Consider the following 10238-nt stretch of genomic DNA (forward strand, 5'->3'; position numbering starts at 1 on the left):
CCTAGAGACAGGCAGTAACCACGAGCAGGTAGGAACCTGACAGGGAGAGCCAGGGAAGGACGCATCACATGTGGTGGCAGTAGTGGTGGGATACGAACAACAGAGAATCCAGATACGAACCAAAGAGAGTCCCAAAGACACGTAGTGACAAAGGAGACTACGTCACAGGTGTTGGCTGTAGCAGTGAGATACGAATACTAGACAATCCCTAATAGTTGTGTGGCAAACAGAAATAACAAAACAAGATTACTTGTGAGAGTGACTGGCAAAGAGTGTGTGGCAAAGAGTGAGTGAACTCAAACACCATGGCTGAATACATAAAAATGAAAAGAGAGGAGCTGGTGGAGAAGTGCATAACATTCAATTTACCTCACGAGGGTAAAGGGGTAGATGAATTGAGGGTAGCACTTATAGGATTTGCTACTGCCCAGCAAAAACAACCTGTCAGAGAAGAGACCCCAGAAGGATACTTAAGCAATCCCGCTTATATAGAGTACTTGAGAGAGAAGTTGAGGAGGGAGGCTGATGAGAAAGATAAGCAGCGGGTCTTTGAGGCTGAGGAAAAAGATAAACAGCGAGAGTTGGAAGCTGAGAGATTGAGGATGGAAGCTGAGAAGTTGAAGATGGAAACTGAGAGAATGAGATTGGGGTTTGAGGAGAGGGAGAAGCAACGAGCAGTGGATGCTGAATTACAAGTAGAAAAGTTAAAATTTGATAGAGAGAAATTTCACTCTGAGGAGACAAGGAAAGACAGAGATGGAGCAAAAATAAAAATTACTCCAAAGGACTTTGCTGTCTATGAGCCTGGTCAAGATCCTCAAATTTATCTCACAGCGAGAGTTGGAAACTGAGAGATTGAGGATGGAAGCTGAGGAAAAAGATAAACAGAGAGAGTTGGAAGCTGAGATATTGAGGATGGAAGCTGAGGAAAAAGATAAACAGAGAGAGTTGGAAGCTGAGAGATTGAGGATGGAGGCTGAGGAAAAAGACAAGCAGAGGGAGTTGGAAACTGAGAGATTGAGGATGGAAACTGAGAGAATGAGAGTGGATGCGGAGATACAAGGGGAAAGATTAAAATTGGATAGAGAGAAATTTCACTCTGAGGAGACAAGGAAAGACAGAGAGGGAGCAAAAATAAAAATTACTCCAAAGGACTTTGCTGTCTATGAGCCTGGTCAAGATCCTCAAATTTATCTCACAACCTTTGAAAGGGCAGCTCAGTTGTGGGGGCTACCTGAAGATAAATACATGCAGTATTTATCAAACCTGATCAAAGGGGAATTGGCAGAGGTATACCAATATTTCCCCTCAGACAGGCCCGTCACCTATGCTGAGTTTAAAGAGGCAGTCTACAAAAGATTCAGACTGGGGCCTGATTATTTTAGAAAGCTTTTCAGAAACTGCCAGATACAGACAGGGAGGTCTTTCGTGGAGCTGGGGGCAAAACTGATGGACATATTTGGGAAATGGCTGACAAGTGCAAAAGCTCAGTCTGTGGAGGAGGTGAAAAACCTCATGATACTGGATCAATTATACCATCAGTTACCACCAGAAATAAGGCTCCTTGTCAAAGACCGTTCCCCTACATCGGTGCAGGAGGCCGCCAAGATGGCGGATCACTTTGCCTCCAATAGAACTGGCTGGTTGGGGAAAACATCAAGAGATTTTAAACCCAGACCATATAATGCTGGCAGAAGGGATGTGGTACCACAGCGAGTGAGTCCTCCAATAAAATCTGAAGGGCACAGGACACCCCAGAGTGGATCTGTGTACCCTAAAAGTGAGGAGAAATTATGCTACAAATGTGGTAGACCGGGGCACCTACGTTTTCAATGTGAGGTTGCCAACCCCATTAGTAATCCTGCTCAGACAAGGGCAGTGAAAACAGAGCCCAAGGCTTTAGAAACAGCGAAAAAGGTTCAGTTCTGCCAGATAAACTGGACAAAAGTAACAGACCTTGATTCAAGTCTGAGAGAGGAAGTGAGTGTACAAGGGGCAAATTATTGGGCATTGCTTGATACTGGTGCCGCTCAGACATTACTGAGGCCAGATTTAATAAAATCTGAGGTAATATTACCTCAGGAAACTGTGACTATCCAAGGAGTGAGAGGTCAACCAGAAAGTTTGCCTGTGGCCCTGGTGGATATGACTTGGAGAGGCCGAGAGGGCCGATATAAAGTAGGCATTAATGCCCAGCAACAAGAACCAGTAATACTGGGAAGGGATGTAATGGGCGCCCAAGGAAAGATCTATGTAGTGACCAGGCAGCAAATTGGCAGAGAAAAAGAAGCCATATTAAGGGGGGGGCTGAAACAAACAGGGTGGAATCTGTTAACCAGCCTCAGGTCACCATAGCAACCACTAGCAGGCCTGCTGAAGAAGACAAACTGTATCAAGTGGTCTCTGGGGAAGAAGCAGATCAATTCAGGGAAGAGCTGCATAAAGATATAAGTTTGAAGCAGATAAAGGAACAAGCCCTGACCCAACAGATTCCTTTCACTGACAAACTGAGGAATCAAGTTGTGTGTGAGAATGGGATTTTATATAGACTGTGGATGCCTGCTGAGAGAAAGGATGAATGTGAACCAGTGAAGCAATTGATAGTACCTAGCAAATAGAGAACGAGATTGCTAGAGGTAGCCCACGATGTCCCATGTGCAGGACATCTGGGAATAAAAAAGACCAAGAGGAGATTGGCGGCACATTATTATTGGCCAAATATCTCCAAGGATGTAAAACAACATTGTCTATCTTGTGGAATATGCCAAAAGGTGGGAAAGAGTGGAGTAAAGACCAAGGCACCCTTAAAGCCCCTTCCTATAATTGGACAACCTTTTTATAGAGTGGGAATAGATTTGGTGGGCCCTTTTTCCAAACCCACAAGGCATGGCAAAAAATATCTAGTGGTGGTGGTGGATTTTGCCACCAGGTACCCAGACGCAGAAGCACTGAGATCTGTAGAAGCCCCTGTAGTGGCAGAGGCTTTATTAAAAATCTTTATGAGGCTGGGTTTCCCTCATGAAGTGCTGACAGATCAAGGCAGTATATTCATGGGAGAAGTGATGCAATGTATGTGGAAATGTTGTGGTCTAAAACATCTAAAGACCACTACTTACCATCCCGCCACTAATGGGCTAACTGAGAGATTCAATGGAGTTTTGAAGGGCATGATCAGAAGCTATGTTCAAGATCACCCACAAGACTGGGATGAACGGTTGGGATGCTTCTTATTTGCATACAGAGAAGTCCCTCAGGAGTCAACAGGCTTCTCACCCTTTGAACTAATGTTTACTAGAAAAGTGAGGGGAACTTTGGAACTGCTAAAAAATTCATGGGAAGGAACTCTGGGAGAGTACAAAACTTCTGTAGTAGATTTTGTATTGGAATTCCACAATAAATTAACATCAATGATGGAAGTAGTGAAAGAGAATTTGAGTCATGCACAGGAGAAGCAAAGTTACTGGTATGACAGAACAGCCAGAGAACGTGTGTATGATGTGGGAGATATGGTTATGGCGTTCATACCCAGGAAACATGACAAATTACAGGCTAACTGGGAAGGACCATATACCATCAGAGAAAGGCTTGACACAGTGACGTATGTAATTACCACAGACCAATTAAACAAAAGCAAAGTGGTTCATGTAAATATGTTGAAGCCTTACCATACCAGGGATGCACAGGTGTTGCAAGTTACCTTATTCCCTGAGGGAAGTGGGCCTGAACTTCCAGATTTGGTACAGGAAAGCAAAGACAAAGGAGGGGTAGATCAAGTGGAATGGTCAGAGGAGGTGAAGGAGGAAGTAAAAGAGGAGATTCTGAGAGTTTTGAAAACCTATAGGAATCTCTTTAGCAACAAACCTGGCCGAACCAGTATAGTTATACATTCCATTGATACTGGAGATCATGCCCCAATCAGATCTGTTCCGTACCGTGTGAATGGGAAAGTTTTGAATGAGATCAAAAAGGAGGTGGAAGATATGCTGGAATTAGGAGTGATCAGGGAATCCATCAGTCCCTGGGCCTCAAGTATTGTCCTGGTTCCGAAAAAAGATGGAATGACAAGGTTTTGCATTGATTATCGGCTAATCAATAAAATTACTGTCCCAGATGCGTATCCTATGCCTAGGGTAGATGCTATGTTAGTTATTGGGGGCAGCAACCATTATCTCTACACTAGATCTCTGTAAAGGATTTTGGCAAATGGAACTAGACGAACAATCCAGAGCCAAAACTGCCTTCAGTACACCAGATGGGTTATATGAGTTTGTGACCTTACCCATGGGACTAAGGAACTCACCAAGTTCATTTCAGAGGCTAATCAATACTGTGTTGCGAGGCATGTCAGATTTTGCAGTGGCCTATATCGATGACGTGGCCATTTTTAGCAAGTCGGTGCCTGAGCATGTCCAACACCTGACAACAGTATTGGAGGCCTTAAGAAAAGCAGGCCTCACAATAAAAGCTAAGAAATGCCAGTTTGGACTAAAGGAAGTAATCTATTTAGGACATAAGGTGGGGAGTGGGAAAATCACCCCCTTATGGAGCAAGGTGGAAGCAATACAAGCGTGGCCGATCCCCTTAACCAAAAGACAAGTAAGGGCATTTCTGGGTGTGGCTGGATTTTATATGAAGTTTGTGAGAAATTTTGGGGAAATAGCAACCCCCTTGCATGAATTAACAAAGAAGAAGTGTTCTGAGCGTGTGGTATGGACGGATGAATGTCAGAAGGCTTTTGATCTACTGAAGCAAGCCTTGTGCCAAGGACCCATATTAATAGCACCAGACTATGAGAAACCATTCATCATGGCTACAGATGCGTCGGACCTCGCGCTGGGAGTCGTCTTGCTACAGGAGAGAGAAGGCACCAGACATCCAGTGGCATACCTGAGTCGCAAGCTGACGCCGAGGGAGAAAAACTATTCGTCGGTCCAGAAGGAGTGCCTAGCGGTCATGTGGGGACTGAACAAGTTGCGCCCATACGTGTGGGGACGAAGATTCACAGTGACTACGGATCATCGGGACTTGTTATGGTTGCAGACTATGAAAAACTATAACACTATGCTGCAGAGGTGGTCCTGGGCCCTACAGGACTATCAAGTGGACTTCCAGTTCATCAAAGGCAAGGACAATGTACTGGCCGATGGACTTTCCAGGCAAGTGGCTGGGACTGCAGTGACGTGACCAGACAGAGGAACAAAGAAAGACATTTTCCCCATAGAGACTTTTATTTGTTAACGCGACGTATAAATCCTGGAACAGGAATAATACTCTGCTGTTGTTTAAGGGGGGGGAAATGTGATGTTCCTATATTAATGTATATATGGTAAGTGTTGTTGTTTTAGAAGATACATGGTAAGTGGAGTGAAAGAGGGGGAGTGAATGGGCAGTAGAATGCGAGATGATTGGCTGAGTGTTTAAAATGGTTGAATGTATAAAAGGAAGAGTGAGAGTGGAATCTGGGAGGGGAGAAGAGAAAGAGGTGGATGTGGTGTGAATTTGAGAGAGTTGTTTGCCAGGAGAGCGTGAAGAAGGAGGGAGGTGGAGTTCGGATTAGTATTGAGTAAAACCATATGCTTATGTGCCTTAAGAAGAAATCTTGTTAATCTTGTTAGCTTTGTTATCTGTAATAAATACTTAATTTGGTTTACCAAAGGCCTGATCCTTGGCTGGGGTTTCACAGACCAGAAGGGAGGGTAAGGTAATGACCAATGCTGAAGGGGAACTGTAACAAATGGTGGCAGCGGTGAAGAGAATAACAATACCAGTATTCAGAGTCTCTGGGAATACTAGTATTGGGACGTTACTGGTGGTTGCCTAGCAGGGGGATCTGTTGAGATCTATGCTAGAGCGGGGAGAGAAACCATGAGAGTGCGGTCCAGACTGGTGGAGTCCCTGGTGGTGCCTAGAGACAGGCAGTAACCACGAGCAGGTAGGAACCTGACAGGGAGAGCCAGGGAAGGACGCCTCACAGAGCAATTGAACTTCATCATGGCATTGGAGGTGCTCCTTATGTTTCCTCTTCCCATTTATTTTGTAAGTTGTTTTTTCTAAAAAAAAAAGACAAACTGGCAGTTTTGGTGGCATGCCACCAGAGTAGCTCTGGCCCTTTCTGGGCTGTGACAAAGGTCAATGCACCGTTCCTGCTTCCCCATTGCCAAAGCAAAAGCAAACATCAGACCCAACCACTTGGAAAAGGGTGAAATGACAGGTAAGAACCCTCCCATGGTAAACTCCCCTCCTCCAAAACCATTTCAAGGGGTTCTATTTCAAGGAACAGTCTCACTCAGTTTGCTGAGAACGGGGTGATGCATTGTATGGGTGGAGGGAAAAGCAGACATTTGGTCTGCCCCCAAATCTCAACCTCAGCCACTGGAATTCAAGTTTTTTAAAAAAGCATTTCATGTACTTTTGGAGAAGGCCTGTCTCAGAGCACATGGTGTGCATATGCAGAACAAAGAGGCACTGGATACTGACAGCACTGGATACTCCCCAACATGCTCATTGTCTGAAACAAAACATCCATGGAGCATCTGGGGCTTAAAGCTGAAGCCTCTGACACTGTTGGCCGTTCAGGTGGAAGGGTCATAACTCAATGATAGATTGTCTGCTCTGCATGCAGAAGGTCCCAAGTTCAATCCCCAGCATCTCCAGGTAGGACAGGAAAAGACCTGTCTGAATACCTGGAGAGCCACTGCCAGTCTGTTTCAATAATTCTGATCGAATTGGATCAGTGGTCTGACTCAGTATAAGGTGGCTTCCTATGTCTTTGAGGAAGGGTCATCGCTCAGTGGTACAGCACACAGAAAGTCCCAGGTTCAATCCACAGCATCACCAGGTAGGACAGGAAAAGACCTGTCTGAAACCCTGGAGATCCACTCCCAGTCAGTGCCAATAGGTTTGAGCTAGATGGATCAGTCATCTGACCCAGGGTAACTGTTTTATATATGTTTCTATATATTTAGGATGCCTCATAAGATTTATAAATGAACAACAACAACAACATGATCCCAGGTCCAATCTCTGGTGTCTCCAGGTTAGGGCTAGGAAAGATTCCTGTTGGAAGCCAGTCAGTATTGACAATAATGAGTTTGTTGGACCAATATTCTGGATTAGTATAAAGCAATTTCCTTTGTTCCGGTGCTGAGGCTGCAAATAGCAACAAGGGGATACATAAATGGACTAGATGGAATAATGATCTGACTCAACAGAAGGACGCTTTGCATGTTTCTAATCTTAGCATTACCACACACCCCCGATGCTTTTGTGAAACCATCAAGCATTAATAATAAGCTTGAAGTAATTTCAAGATTTAGCATCTGATTCTCCAACACCTACACCGCCCACCACCGCCCTTAATGGCTTTCAGCCGTGCTCAGAGACTCTCTACTTTCTAGACTAACAAACCTGATGAGCTTTTAAGAAGACACAATTACCCCAACATCACATGCTGCTCGATGAAGTTTCATAGCCTGCTGGAGTTGAGCAATCTGCATCTGTATTTGATATTGTTACTGAAGTCATTCGAGCGAGACAATATCCATTACAATCACATTTTCTTTTCATTAAAAGAGAGAAAGAAAAGAAAATAATTTTGGAGAATACCGGCAAATATACCTCCATATTTAACTTTCACAGCTCAGTTTACCAGACCCAATGGCTGGAAAACAAGCAATAATCTTCCACTTTGGGAGGTTCAACCTTTCTTGTCATAATAGTGCTTCAAAGAAGGAAGAACCTCTTAAAATGGATGCTAATGTCTTAATCCAAAGCACATGGAGAAATGCTGGCACCTTGGCTGCCTCATCAGTGTTCTCTCGACTCAGGGCCCACGCAAACTTGCAGAGAGCTGTGGAGGCTGTTGGAAGCATTCCATGCAAAATCCCTGCTCATGCATAACTTATTTGCAACACACTGAATATGTCAAATCAAGCAGAGGGGCAGCACTGTTGCACCTAGCATCTGTGGCCGTCCCAACATCTAAACAGGATCCCCTACCCATAAACAGCTGTTCATCCATAGAGGTTCCACAGGATGAGGACATTCTGCTCTCAATGGCCATAGGAACATAAGAAGAGCCTGCTGGATCAGTGGCTAGTCCAGCATCCTGTTCTCACAGAGGCCAACCAGGTAGGAAGCCCAGAAGCAGGACCTGAGCGCAACAGCATTCTCTCCTCCTGCAGTTTCCACCAACTGGTATTCAGAACCATACTGACTCTAACCATGGAGGGAGAACATAGCCATCATGGCTAGCAGCCATTGATAGCTTTATCCTCCATGAATTTGGCTAATCCTCTTTTAAGGCTATCTAAGTTGGTGGCCTTCACTGCCTCCTGTGGGAGCGAACTCCATAATTTAACTGTGTGCTGTGTGAAGGACTTTTGTTTGTCTGTCTTGAATCTTCCAACATTCGCCTTTGTTGCTCGTGTGTCAGGCAGGCAGGGCTAGCCCAGGGCTGTAATGTCATGCATGGGGCCAGCAGCACAGCCCCTGCAGGATAATTCAATGTGTGAATAGTCTACATGCAAGTAATGTATAGAAAAGGATAGCGAGGGCAGACCTGGGATCTCTCTGGGCAGATGGAGGAGATAAAAAGCAAGCTCTTGCCCCACAGTTCTGCCAATACTGCCATCCCCACCAAACTGCTAACAAAACGACCACCACAGAAAGATGGGTGCATATCCATGATCCCACCACCACCCATGTAGAGAACCTTCAAAATGCATATATTAGGTGAAAATGGCATACCGAGGTCAGGAGAAATTGCATATAAAATGTGAGCATTAGGAGGAACATGCTCTGAAATGCTTGTGAATTTTGTCTGGACTTACAAAAAAAATTCCATAAACTGTTGCAGATTTGTGGTGCAGAACAATGAGAAACCAACAAAAATCAAAAGTGACAAAATCCATCCATTCCTGTGCATATCTTACCCATTCCTTAGTCTGCAGGAGGAAATGCTATTTTGAGAGGGGGGAAACGTACAGAAGCAAAAGGATTAAGCAGGTCTGCCATCTCCTTCCCCCACCCCCGGCTTGTTGTCTGCTCAAAATTGCATCCTTTATGTTAAAAACAAATTGGGGGGAGATATATGGTGAAGGCCGCAATCCTAAATCTTGATTATGGGTAGATCTGCATTCAATGTCTACAAATATGCATGTGCATATAACAGCTATAGATGAGTAATGGCTTATTTGAAGGATCACCTTGCCTACTCAACTGCTTCCACCTACGGAACTTGCACTTTTACATGTGCCATATAATGTTCACCAGCATAGTGTAGTGGTTAGTGTGTTGGACTATAGCCTGGGAGACCAGGGTTCAAATCCCCACTCAGTAATGGAGCTCACTGAGTGACCTTGGGCCCGTCATGCATCTAAGCCTAACCTACCTCACAGAGTAGTTGTGTGGATAAAATGAGGGTGGGGGGAAGACTATGTACATCACTTTGAGCTCCTTCAAGAAAAAGAACACTGTATGAGAAGCCCGCTAGCAGGACTGAAGAGCAACAGAGATCTCCCCACGTGCAATTCTCAGCAACATTTTTTTTACAGGCATGCTGCCTCTGACAGGGGAGGTAGAACATAACTATCATGTGGCTCCAGAAGAGCCTCCAGTGTGTGAAGGTCTGTGGGAGTGGTAATGAATGCATGAGAAAAGGGGCTGCTGGACCACAGAGCACCAACCCCCAGCTTCCCTCCCCTTAAACAGTGGTAACCACATGTAGGAGGGGAATGCCTGAAGAGGACTGGTGTCATGTCTGGAATGGGCCTTAAGCCTCCTTGCTTTTCTATAAGGTAGGGGTTGATGGAGCCCATTTCAGTTTTTGTTCAATTCAGTTTTGTGCAAATATTTGAAAGAACACACAGAAAGTCTGAAGGACCGTCTCTTCCCACATGAACCAACCCAGACCTGGCATTTGTCATTGGAGGCCCTTCTCCATGTTCTCCCTCCAAGGGAGGTTTGGAGGGTGGCAAGATGAGACCAGGCCTTTTCAGTGGTGGCTCCCCCATTTGTGGGATGCTCTCCCCAGGGAGGCATGTCTGGCACCCTCACTGTCTGTTTTTATTCACCCAGGCCTTTGGAGTTTAATTTTATGTTTGTTTTTAGTCAGGTGAGGAGGTGTTGGATTTTGTTTTGATGTAGCCACTGAGCAGGAGGATTTTTTATTCTTGTTTTCATATGTTTTTAATGTTGCAAGTTGCTTTGTTTCAATTTGAAAAAAGTGACTAATAAAT

The sequence above is a fragment of the Rhineura floridana genome, chromosome 1, assembly GCF_030035675.1.
Source record: "Rhineura floridana isolate rRhiFlo1 chromosome 1, rRhiFlo1.hap2, whole genome shotgun sequence".
In the NCBI taxonomy this organism is placed as follows: Eukaryota; Metazoa; Chordata; class Lepidosauria; order Squamata; family Rhineuridae; genus Rhineura; species Rhineura floridana.